At 47.0% G+C, this 10,323-nt stretch overlaps 1 long non-coding RNA gene across 1 annotated transcript; it reads left to right on the forward strand.

The window, feature by feature from the left end:
- Positions 1-2,520: 2,520 nt before the first annotated feature.
- Positions 2,521-7,108, forward strand: LOC137164463 (uncharacterized). Its single transcript, XR_010923040.1, has 2 exons — positions 2,521-2,646; positions 6,669-7,108. It is a non-coding gene; the product is annotated as an uncharacterized lncRNA (long non-coding RNA).
- Positions 7,109-10,323: the final 3,215 nt, after the last annotated feature.

Here is a 10,323-nt window from a genome sequence, read left to right on the forward strand (position 1 = left end):
CTGAGTATAGTCACCTCTCCAGCAGCCAAACGCCCCCACCCACCACTGCCTCCGAACGTCTTCTAATGGAACCAGCTCCAAGAAAGGCAGAAAGAGACTAAGCCTTAGTGCTGAATAAATCCCGGGCTGCCCCTCAAGCCGAGGTTACTAATGGGAGCACATATGTGTAAATTACAGCCCAACTATGTGCTGACACTTGGACACCTTTTCAGCCCTGGGGCCTGCAGTCTCGCTGCTGTGCAGGGGTGAAGTGCTTCATTCATCCCTCAGGCCACCCAGCTCTTCAGCACAGAGATGCTGCATTTTTAAGTGATGGATTTAGAGCTATTGAAGGGAAATGGGATTAGCAGGGCTAGACCTTTCGACCACTTATCTGTTCTTAAACACAGTGCTGTGAACCCCTACCATGGCTCTCGGCTCTAACCCCGGGGGCACTTCTAACCATCCCCCTGCCAACACACCCCTGCCCTCCAGAGGCCTTTCTCTGCTGCTGCCCCCCAGCCCCAACTCTGACCTAGAGAGACCCCTGGACAACAATCTTCACCTAACAGGAAGACCCATGGTTCCTTGGTCTTGGGAATGCCGCCACTTTTTGCCTCTCCAATCCAAACTTCTCTCCTCAGTGACACCCTGCGGCATGTTTCTCACCTTGTATGCTCCCCTGTGTAGTGACCAAGCTTTTGTATGCTGAATGTCACTGTACAGAACCAGTGAGCAACTGATGGTGCTGACTACATACAGGTAAGGGAAAGACAAGTGTCCCTTACAAAGTTTTGTCAACATCTTTCAGTCCATAGCCCCTTCTGTTCTAGACCTCAACCCTATGCCACCCTTCCAATGCACCTCAGTCCTGAGCTTTGACATCCCCTGTTATTTCAGGTCGTCCCACTCCCACAGCTCTGCTGATGCCCCTCACTACTGACCCACAGCCCCCCATTATTTAGTTCTGGGTCCTGACACACAGCTCTGCCAGTGCCCCTCATTTCTTACCTACAGCCACCCTGCTATTCTATTCTATTCTATTCTATTCTGTATAGGTTCTTATACTGCACTCACCACCATAGTATCTGAGTGCCTGTTTCACTCCTGATCTTCATCTTTCAATAAAACCAAGTGTCCCAGCTGGCTTGTGATATGGGGCCATACTTATTGGAGGCCAAACGAAGCAAGCCAACTCATTTCACTTGTGAACAGGAAGAACTATAGAACCCACATCTCCAGAGGGACAGAATGGGAGCAGAAACCCACGCTGCTGCCTCGCTTTCTCTGGGGTCCTACTACAGCAAGTCAGGGGCACAAGACAGACCTGTTTTAAAAATTACTGTATGGCCCACAAGGGAAAGTTGTGAAGCCAACACCACTGTCAGGCTCGGGGGACCCTCTGGATCTCTGAATGGCTCCTTCTTTCCAGTGCGGGTGGTGAGAGGAAGCCAAAGAGTTTGGGGGAAGGGAGGAGTCTAGTGAGAGCTGCACATTGTAATCCCATTTGTAAATGCAGCCATTTCATTTGCCGAGGATAAAGCTCGTTGACTTGTTTATTTTTCATTAGGCCCCAGGGCTATTTCTCTGGAGACAAAAGGGAGGATGGAAGGAAGGTAGAGAGGCAGCAGCCTGGCCTGGTTAAGCCATCAGGCCTGTTGAATGGCACATTATAAAGAGGGAGAAAAAAGGCCAGATAATTAGGTCTTAATCTCAAATGTTGTGAGGCTCTGGGCCCAGGAGGGAGATGAGGAGGCGCCCAGCACGCAGGGCTTCTTCACACAGAAGCAAATGACACAGCAGATGGTGCTGAGGCCAGCATGCCGGACAGTTCATTTCCAGGCCAAAGATTATACAGTAAATGGAAGCTGAAACTGCTCTGCCTCCTGGGGGAGGCTGGGATTAGAGTGGCTGGGAGCTCCCCAGGGCTTCTGCTCCATTCTCTACAGCATGTCCCATTGGGAGAGGCTGGGACTGGGGTAGCTGAGAACTGCCTGCCCTCCTGCTCTGCTCCCTAGAACACCTCCCTCTGGGAGTTAAAGTAGCTGGGAATTCTCAGTGTTCCTGCATCATTCACCACAGTGCTTCTTGCTGGATGATGCAAGCGCTGGATGAGATGACAGCTCTTTTTCTCCATTCCCTACAGTACCTCTTGCTGGGGAAGGCTGAGACTGGGATACTCATGAATGTGCCCTTAACTGTGGTCATTCTGCACTCCTATCCTTGGGACTTGGCCCCGAGAAGACGGATAAGATTGGTTTTAACATAGGCCACACAACATTCCAGATCATGGCGGCATCCATAGTGTCTATTAGCTCATGTAAGAGAGGAACTGGGTTAGCACCCACTGGAAAAACTCTTCCAAAGAGCAGCTACAGGGAAAGGTGTAGGGAGAATCCATTTTTATGTAGCTATTTTGAGCTCTGTGCTGTACTCTGGTGTCAGTGGTGTTTCTCTGCTAATGCACTGCAGGAGAGGATTGGCTAGGGGGCGGGCTGGACCAAGCCACCCCCCCTTTTCACTCTGCTCTCTGCTGCCTGCATTTGTCCACTCTCTGCCTGCATGATTAATCTGAGGTCCTGTGAAGGAGGCCGGATGAGCCTGAAATAATCTGTAGAAATCCAGCATGCCCAGATCCTGAAGACCAGAGGGCTCTCTAAAATGCAGGTGGGTGGGCAGGCTCCTCAGTGCAGCGTGGTGGTGGTGACCAGGCCTGCATACCCGTGGGCTCTGGAGGCTTTCAAGAGAACCAGGTCTGCTTTGCCTATTCTCTTATCTCAAATCTGAGGTCAGTTGGCAGCACTCCCTGCTCTCTGCCCCTCCCTTAACATGGGTGATGTCAAATTGTTCTGATAAGGGGTCTATGGAGAAAACAGCCAGGGCAAACTTCTGGCCCAGGCCTGATTTACAGGCCGCTATGTTGTCTTTAGTCCTCCTAATGCAGACTTTCAAGAAGATGTCTGGCTAGCCATCCCCATTCCAGTGCAAAACAGCCCGTAGGCAGTCTCTGTCAGCTCAGTGTCTGCAGGGGATGGGGTTATGCTGGGAGATAGTGTTTATGTTGCCAGGGGTTGCCTGTGCCCTTGACAGAGGTCACCTTGCTTTTTAATTTCTTGTTTGGAACTGCATCTGAAAAGTTCAGTCAATTACTGGACGGGAGACTCCCTCAGAATGCCAGCACTATTTATGAGCCCTGTGTCCCTTCTGCTTGGGGAATGCGGACTGCAATTAAAGGAACAGAGGGAGTAAGAGTTGTATGCAGTGAACTCCAGCCTGCATGTCCACGAGATGGCTGGGAGGGAATCATCAGATATCTGCTGATGGTAATCAGAGGACAGACAACAGATCCCAGTGCGAATGGCGAATTTGTGATGGTGATGGACCCGAGGGCCGTATAGAGAAAGATGGTGTCAGATTGTTCCCTGATGGGTGAGGCAATGAGGATGGAGTGGAGGATGCTCACTATGCACTAAGGGTGAAGAAGGTGACGTGATGGAAGGTGAGGGTGAGAAATGCAGAGGTGATAAGGAGAACAGAGAGATGATGTGAGACCATAATGAATGCTATGTATACAGCAACATGATGTTGAGATATAGTTTGCCCTGCACCATATTTCTAGTGATATTTAATGTCTCATTTGACATAAAACACATTTGGCCTGATTCTCATTCACACTAAGGGCCCTTCACACAACTCTGTCAGCATAAAGGGGCCTTCAAATGCGCTTAAATGTCATTTACACCCACTTTACATTGCCAGAGCAGCAGAAAGGCGCTTTAGGCCTGGTCTACACTTATAAACTTTGCCAGCAGAGCTAGCAGTTAGGAGTGTGAAAACCATCCCGAAACCAACATAGCTATGACAATAAAAGCCCCTGCGTAGACGTAGTTTGCTGGCAGAAAAACTCCACAGCTGTTTGTTCAGGGAATTGGTTTAAGCTAACCAGGCAAAGGCACTCTGTTGCTGGTATAAACTACGTCTCCACTAGCAGGTTTGCCAGTATAACTCTACAAGTATATCCATGCTGGCAAATCCTGTCTAGTATAGAAAAGGTCTTCGTGTAAATGAGAAGGCGGCCTATTATAGATCAGTTGTGGTGAACTGTGAAGGCCCAATTCTGTTAATGTGAGCTGAGTGGTGAGGATGAAACAGAGCAGGACTTACTGGGGGCCCATCCCACATGAGCACTACATAAGGACGCTGGTGAAAATGTGCCGCATTGCACTAGCCGCTAAGCCACACTCTGTCACTAGCCAAGTGGCTACTGCTGAGCTGGGACTGGCATACCCCTCTAGCACTGCCTCTTTTCTCACGCACTGGATTAGTTCCTAGGACAGTTGTGCCTTTTGAACACATGCATCCATTCACTGAGCTGGCAGGCTTCCCTCAGTGGCATGTCAGAGTGAGAGAAGGTACATGCACGCAGTAATTGAAGAGATCAAGGCCGAGTGCGCTCAGCAGACCGACAAAGCCAATTACCTCCCAGGAATTCCTGCTCCTCAAGCTCAGAGGGTGATTACGAAACCTTTGCCATTAAAAATTAGCTAAGGGAGGGACATGTTGCCAGAATCGAGCAGGAATTTCCCATGTCCATCAGATAAACAGTGACCAGAAAACACGCTCACTCACTCACACACGCACACACCACAACACACTCACTTGCACAGGCACATAACACACCCATTCACTTATACAGATACGTACCACAACACACTTGTACATAAAGACACACAAATACGCACAGACACATAGATTCTCAGACACACAATGCATTTTGCACACACACACAGCAGATAAAGTTCAAAGCTGTGGTGACAGGTGGTTGTGAAACCCAGAAAGCAATTGCACTGACAGCTCCTTTCTCTGGCGGCATGCTTTGGTCATGGAATTTCTCTTGGGGAGTCGGTGGCAGTTGGAGGAATGTAGAAGGGAGCATATCATGTTGCTGAGATCATTTGTCCAGGGAGATTGCAGGAATCCCATGTCCAGCCCCCACCTGGCCAATTGGCTTTCTGGTGCAAGGGGAATTTGCTGGGATGAGAGTAGGGCCACAAATGTTCAGGAAGGACAGGCCATCTCCAGGCTGATCGTCTGTTCCTCCATTTAGACCTGCACTTCCCTGCTGCCCTCCAAGGGCTTGTCATCACTGCAGTTAACTTGAGTTATAATTTGAGTGCCCCTAACTTGAATCCTGTCCCACACACAAAAACACCTAAACAGAATGTGGTGGCATTTTTCATTCGAGTTGGCTGGTCTGCCAGGGTGTGTAGGCTAAAGCTCTGGTGAGCCCAACTTGTCAGCTGCTAATATGACTACTCTGTAGTTTGGAAGCAGGCTAGCTCCACTGAGGTGCTGCTAGTCCTCCAGTGCCTACCCACAGTTCCCCCTTGTGTGCCCAGAAAGGACCAACAAGTTTTCTCACAATTCACTGGGGAAGCCCTTACAGAGCAGCTCAGCTTACGGCAGCTCAGAGAACCACGGGATATGCCCCCAGCAGTCTTATGCTGCACGTAAGGGAGGGAGTGCGTGTTCTTTCACAGTGTGAGTAGCCCATGCGCAGTCCTACAGACTTAAATAGGGCTCCGTGTAGGAACTGGGGGCTGGGCATTGACACCAGTGTTCCCACTAGAAAACCTGATGCCTTTCGGTGGTTTATTTTGATATGAGAAACTTTTTATTGCTGCTTATTGGAATGATCCTCATGTTCCTTCTAGGAGCATCTGGTTCAGTAATGCATGGGCCACCTTACAGCCCTATAACAATAACAACTATCATGTTAGCTTGCTACCTGAACTCCATGGATTGTTTTTACTGTGTCCAATCTACAGCATATACCTGGGAAGTCTATTGCTCTTTCATCCGTACTAAGAATTTGCAGTGGTTTGTTACAGTTTCTGTATCTGAATAGTTGTCACATACAATTTCCTTTGTGGTGCAGTTCTTTTTATTTTAACTGACTATTTATTTCTTTGGCATGAGATATTTTAATATTTGCCTCTGTTTGCTACTTCCCAAAATTGTTTTCCTCCAGATGTAGGGCTTTGCAGTAATATGGGCTAGGAGCAGGGTGGGGGTCAGATTTAAAATGCATGTTCTCTTGGCACGTACAGATGAAGTCCCATGAGTGATTTTTGCCTGCAGCTATTGACACACACGGTGCAGACATATCCTTGGCTGTATTATTTAATTGAATCTATGTCAGATTCTGGCTGGGGTGGGGGTGGGTTGTACAATCTTACCTGTGAGAAGTGTGGGCGCATACCCTTGTCTGTATTGTTTAACTCCATTAGTACCAAGGCTCCAGCCTGGCATTTGAGCAACACAGTCCCTACGTGGGTTGCTGTGTTTTTAATTACTGTGCCCTATCCCCTATGCAATAACATTTCATAGAGCTACCCATTTTCTTGTCTCCATTCATCCCGTTTGTCACTGTCACAAAGTGAAGGCTAGGTTGTGTAACCCTTACTCATTCTGGGGAGCACTCACAGAAATAAGCCATGTGGTTATTTGTGTAAGTGCTCAATAAGAGTTGCGCAATCTAACCGTTAGTAACTGCAGTGTGGGTGTGCATACCCTGTCCTCGTGGAAAAGGCACAGTAAGTTCCTTGGAATAGTTTCCGTTTCAGGCCTCTGAGGAGCATCTCAGCAAGCCTGTCCTTCTGGTATGTCAGTTATTACTTCCTTTACAGGTCATCGGGGCACGCAGTGAGTGAGAGAGGCAGCAGTAGAAGGAGAAAGTGTTCTGCCAAGTAGGCTCCACCCAAGAGGACAACCGTAACATGGCCCCACCCACAGCTCCCTCCTCACAACCTGGGACTTCTGGAAGAGGGAGGCCACAGCCATCTGCTACACAGAAAAAGCTGACTCTGTTGGGCAACCTGACGGAGGAAGAATGGCAATTACTCACTGCTGAGTACAGAACTGAATACTAGGCCCTATTCTTCATTTGGACTACGTCTCGTAGGATGCAGCAGTCTTTCCCTGTGACTGAGCTGCTGCAGTGTATCGTGGGGGTCCCCATAGGAGCTGAAGTGTCGGATGCACAAATCACAGCATTTAGACTCAGAAATGTTGAAATGTTTCATTTTAATTGAAAATGTTCAAACAAATACAAATTTTTGGCGCTTTTCTTTCTGTGAGCAGTTTTGGTATTTCAACTTTTCGTTCGGGATGAAAACAAATGTCCAAATATTGGAATTTCCTACTGGACAGAAACTCTGGTTTTCAGTCCACTCTGCTCAGACTAAATTTTGGCCATGAACATTTGTACCTATAAGTCAGCTCATACAAATCCTAGTGAAAAGCAAATGCAAAAGGGCTGAGAATATGCTAAATCATCATTCCCTTTCTATATCACTTTAATATTCACAGAGAAGTCTTTCTGGTCTTCTCCCAGCTCTTCTTAGCAGGGGGAGGGAAATTTGCTGGGAACACAAGGGTGAGGCAGGGAGCTGATGCCAGACCCATAGAGGCGGGGGGAGAAGTACAGCTGATGGCACTGTTCACTGTGAATCTTTCCTCAGACGATCCCTTTTTTCTGTTTGTGGATTCCTAGAATTTTTACAAATTGGTTCATTGTTTATGATTATCTAGTGAATTTCACATGTGGAGACTTTCAGCTTCTGGTTTACACAGGCACCAGCCACAACGTGCCCTTTACTGTTCGCATTGGTCTCCTGAGTCACATGACAATGTTTCTGTTCCCAGTCTGGACATGCAAATATTATTTCTCTCCTTCCTCTGACAAGCTTTGTTTGCTCTTCTTTCCATCACAATTTTCCTCTCCCTTTCTTTGTCCTTCTCTTTCGCCTTCTCTTACTTATTCTTGCTCTTCACCTTTCTCCCCTATTTTCTCTCCCTCTCTCTCACTTCTTCCTTTTCCTTTCTCTTTCCCTTTCCCTTTCCTTTTTTTTTGGTCACTGTTCCCTCCTTCCTCCTTCTCCTTTTCTTTACTTTCTGATTCCTTTCAGTTTTCTTATAAACAGTCATTTCCAAGCTGTGTTTTGCACCTTTCCTGCTCTGAGATTTTATAGTTCCTTTAGAAAAGCAGCTAATGACTGAGCTGGAAAAAAGCCCTGAAAAGATAATGTGAAGAATTACTACTAAGTTTCTTTAGTTACGGTTGCTGCTGAGATGTAGGTAGCCATGTTTAGTAGTCAGAGCCAAAGTGGAAGACTTAAGCTAGGGGTCCTAACCAGAATCAAAAAGTCAAACTAGGGGTCGGAGCAGGATTTGGAGATGAAGGGCAAGGATCAGGATCAAGGCAAGAACAGATCAGGAAGGCAGGATCCAACATAGCAGCCAAGTACAGCATAGACAACTTCCTGTGCTGCTCTTTGGGTTTAAATAGGAAGCCCTGACCAATTAGAATTCATGGTGTTTTTCCAATCAGGTCCAGGGAAGCCTTCTCTGATGTAGCTTCAGATTTCATGGCCTCTCCAGCTCTGCTAGCTGGTAATGAGCTGCTAGGTGGGAGAAGTGCAGTAACACTGAGATAGTAGCTCTGCAGACCCAGGTTCAAGACCTGCAGGGTCATAACAGCTGCCCTTTCCTTAGAGGTGCCTTCAGGATAGTGCTGGCTTGGGTTTCTGGGGGTGGTTTTTGTGGAACGCCTTGAGAAGAGCAGCGGTGTGAATGTTTTCTGCCAGTTCCCAAGTATGCTCCCCTGGGCCACACCCTTTCCACTTGATTAAGTACCGGAGTTTGCACCCATTGAATCTTGACATCTAGGACCTCATGGAAAATGTACTCTTCATGACCTTGCCTGTGTACCGGCAGAGAAGGTGGTTTATTCCAATGCAGAAGGTATTTTCTGTGTATGGTTTTAGCAATGAAATATGGAAAACAGGCTGGATCCTGAGGGATCAACACAGGTGGAGTTTGGAAATGACTGAGTAGATCTATCATCTGGTTTGACAGGGACCCAGGAACTGGGTTCAACTTGCAGAAAGGTCTATCAGTACCAAGACCTTCTGCTGTGAGCCACACATTATCACCCACTGAATAAAGGGGACCTGATTTATGAGGGTGGTCTGCATGCCTTTTATAATGCAGTTTTGCTTTTCAAGATGGTCCCTTAGTCTCTCCTGGGACTGATGGATTTGTTGAACCTAATCTGAGGCAGCTGGGTTGGAGGAGGATGCAGGTTACTCTGGGTGGAACCCATAGTTCGCAAAGAAAGGACTCTGACCGATGGAAGTGTGATCTGCACTGTTGAATGCAAATTCTGAGTATGATAATAGTGAGGATCAATCATCCTCAGGGTAGTTTGTGTAGCATTGTAGGTACTGCTTCAAGATTTGGTTTACTGTCTCCATTTGGCCAATGGTCTGAGGATGGTATACAGAGGAGAGATGTGTGTGGACCCCACAATTTGCAGTGCCTCCCGCCAGAACAGAGAAATGAATTGTGGGCCATAGCAGAGATAATGTGATCTGGGAGACCATGGAGATGGACAACATGGGTTGTCCATAATTAGCCTGTTTCTTCAGATGAGGGTAGGCGGGCACTGGGAAGAAAATAGGCCATTTTTGTAAGATGGTCTGCAACTGTAAGGATTGTAGTAAACCTGTTGGACTCTGGCAGTTCTACAATAAAAGCTAATGTGATAGTTGCCCAAGGCCTGGATGGGGTTTCCAGAGGTTGAAGGAGGCCAAAGGGTGTACTGTGTGGTAACTGTAGTGCCAGCATATATGGGGGACCAAGGGGAATGTAGTTATGGCCCTTCATAAATCTGACTCCCTCTTAAGTGTCATGTGCCTCTTTATTTATTATAGCTAACTCATTGGAAGGTATTTCTGAAGCATAGGCAGAATAGGTTAAAGATAATAAATTCTATCAGATGGCAGCATTCAGGAAATTATGAGGTTAAACTATATGAGATGGTTCCTGGCTTGGACCCTTTTGAGTGGTGTAATATTCTTCCTTTCAGGATAAGGCATCAGCATTGCCATTTCTAATTCCAGGATGTGAGGAAATAATTAAGTTGAACTGTGAAAAGAACAAGGCCCATCAAAGTTGTCACTGATTCAGTGCTCTGGTGTTGTGCAGGTATTCTGAATTTTTATTGTCAGGAAAAAACTGGATTGGATGCCGGGCCACTGCGAAGTAATGACATCAGTCCTTAAAGGCTGTTTTGGTGGGTGGAAGTTCTGTTTCAGTATCTTTTAGGAAGACATTCAGTCTTGACTTAAAGATGGCATGTAATGGAGAATACTCCATGTCTCTACATCCCTGTGCCCCTCAGATTCTGCAGAATTTAAGATTTCTGACTTTCTTTATTTTTAAATTATATTTTAAAAATGTCCTTCTGTTTGCAAAGAAAATCTTCTGACTCTTCCCAGT

Source organism: Emydura macquarii, unplaced genomic scaffold (genome assembly GCF_026122565.2).
Source record: "Emydura macquarii macquarii isolate MOO-44397 ecotype Brisbane River unplaced genomic scaffold, CSIRO-AGI_Emac_v2 contig_2676, whole genome shotgun sequence".
Taxonomy (NCBI): Eukaryota; Metazoa; Chordata; order Testudines; family Chelidae; genus Emydura; species Emydura macquarii.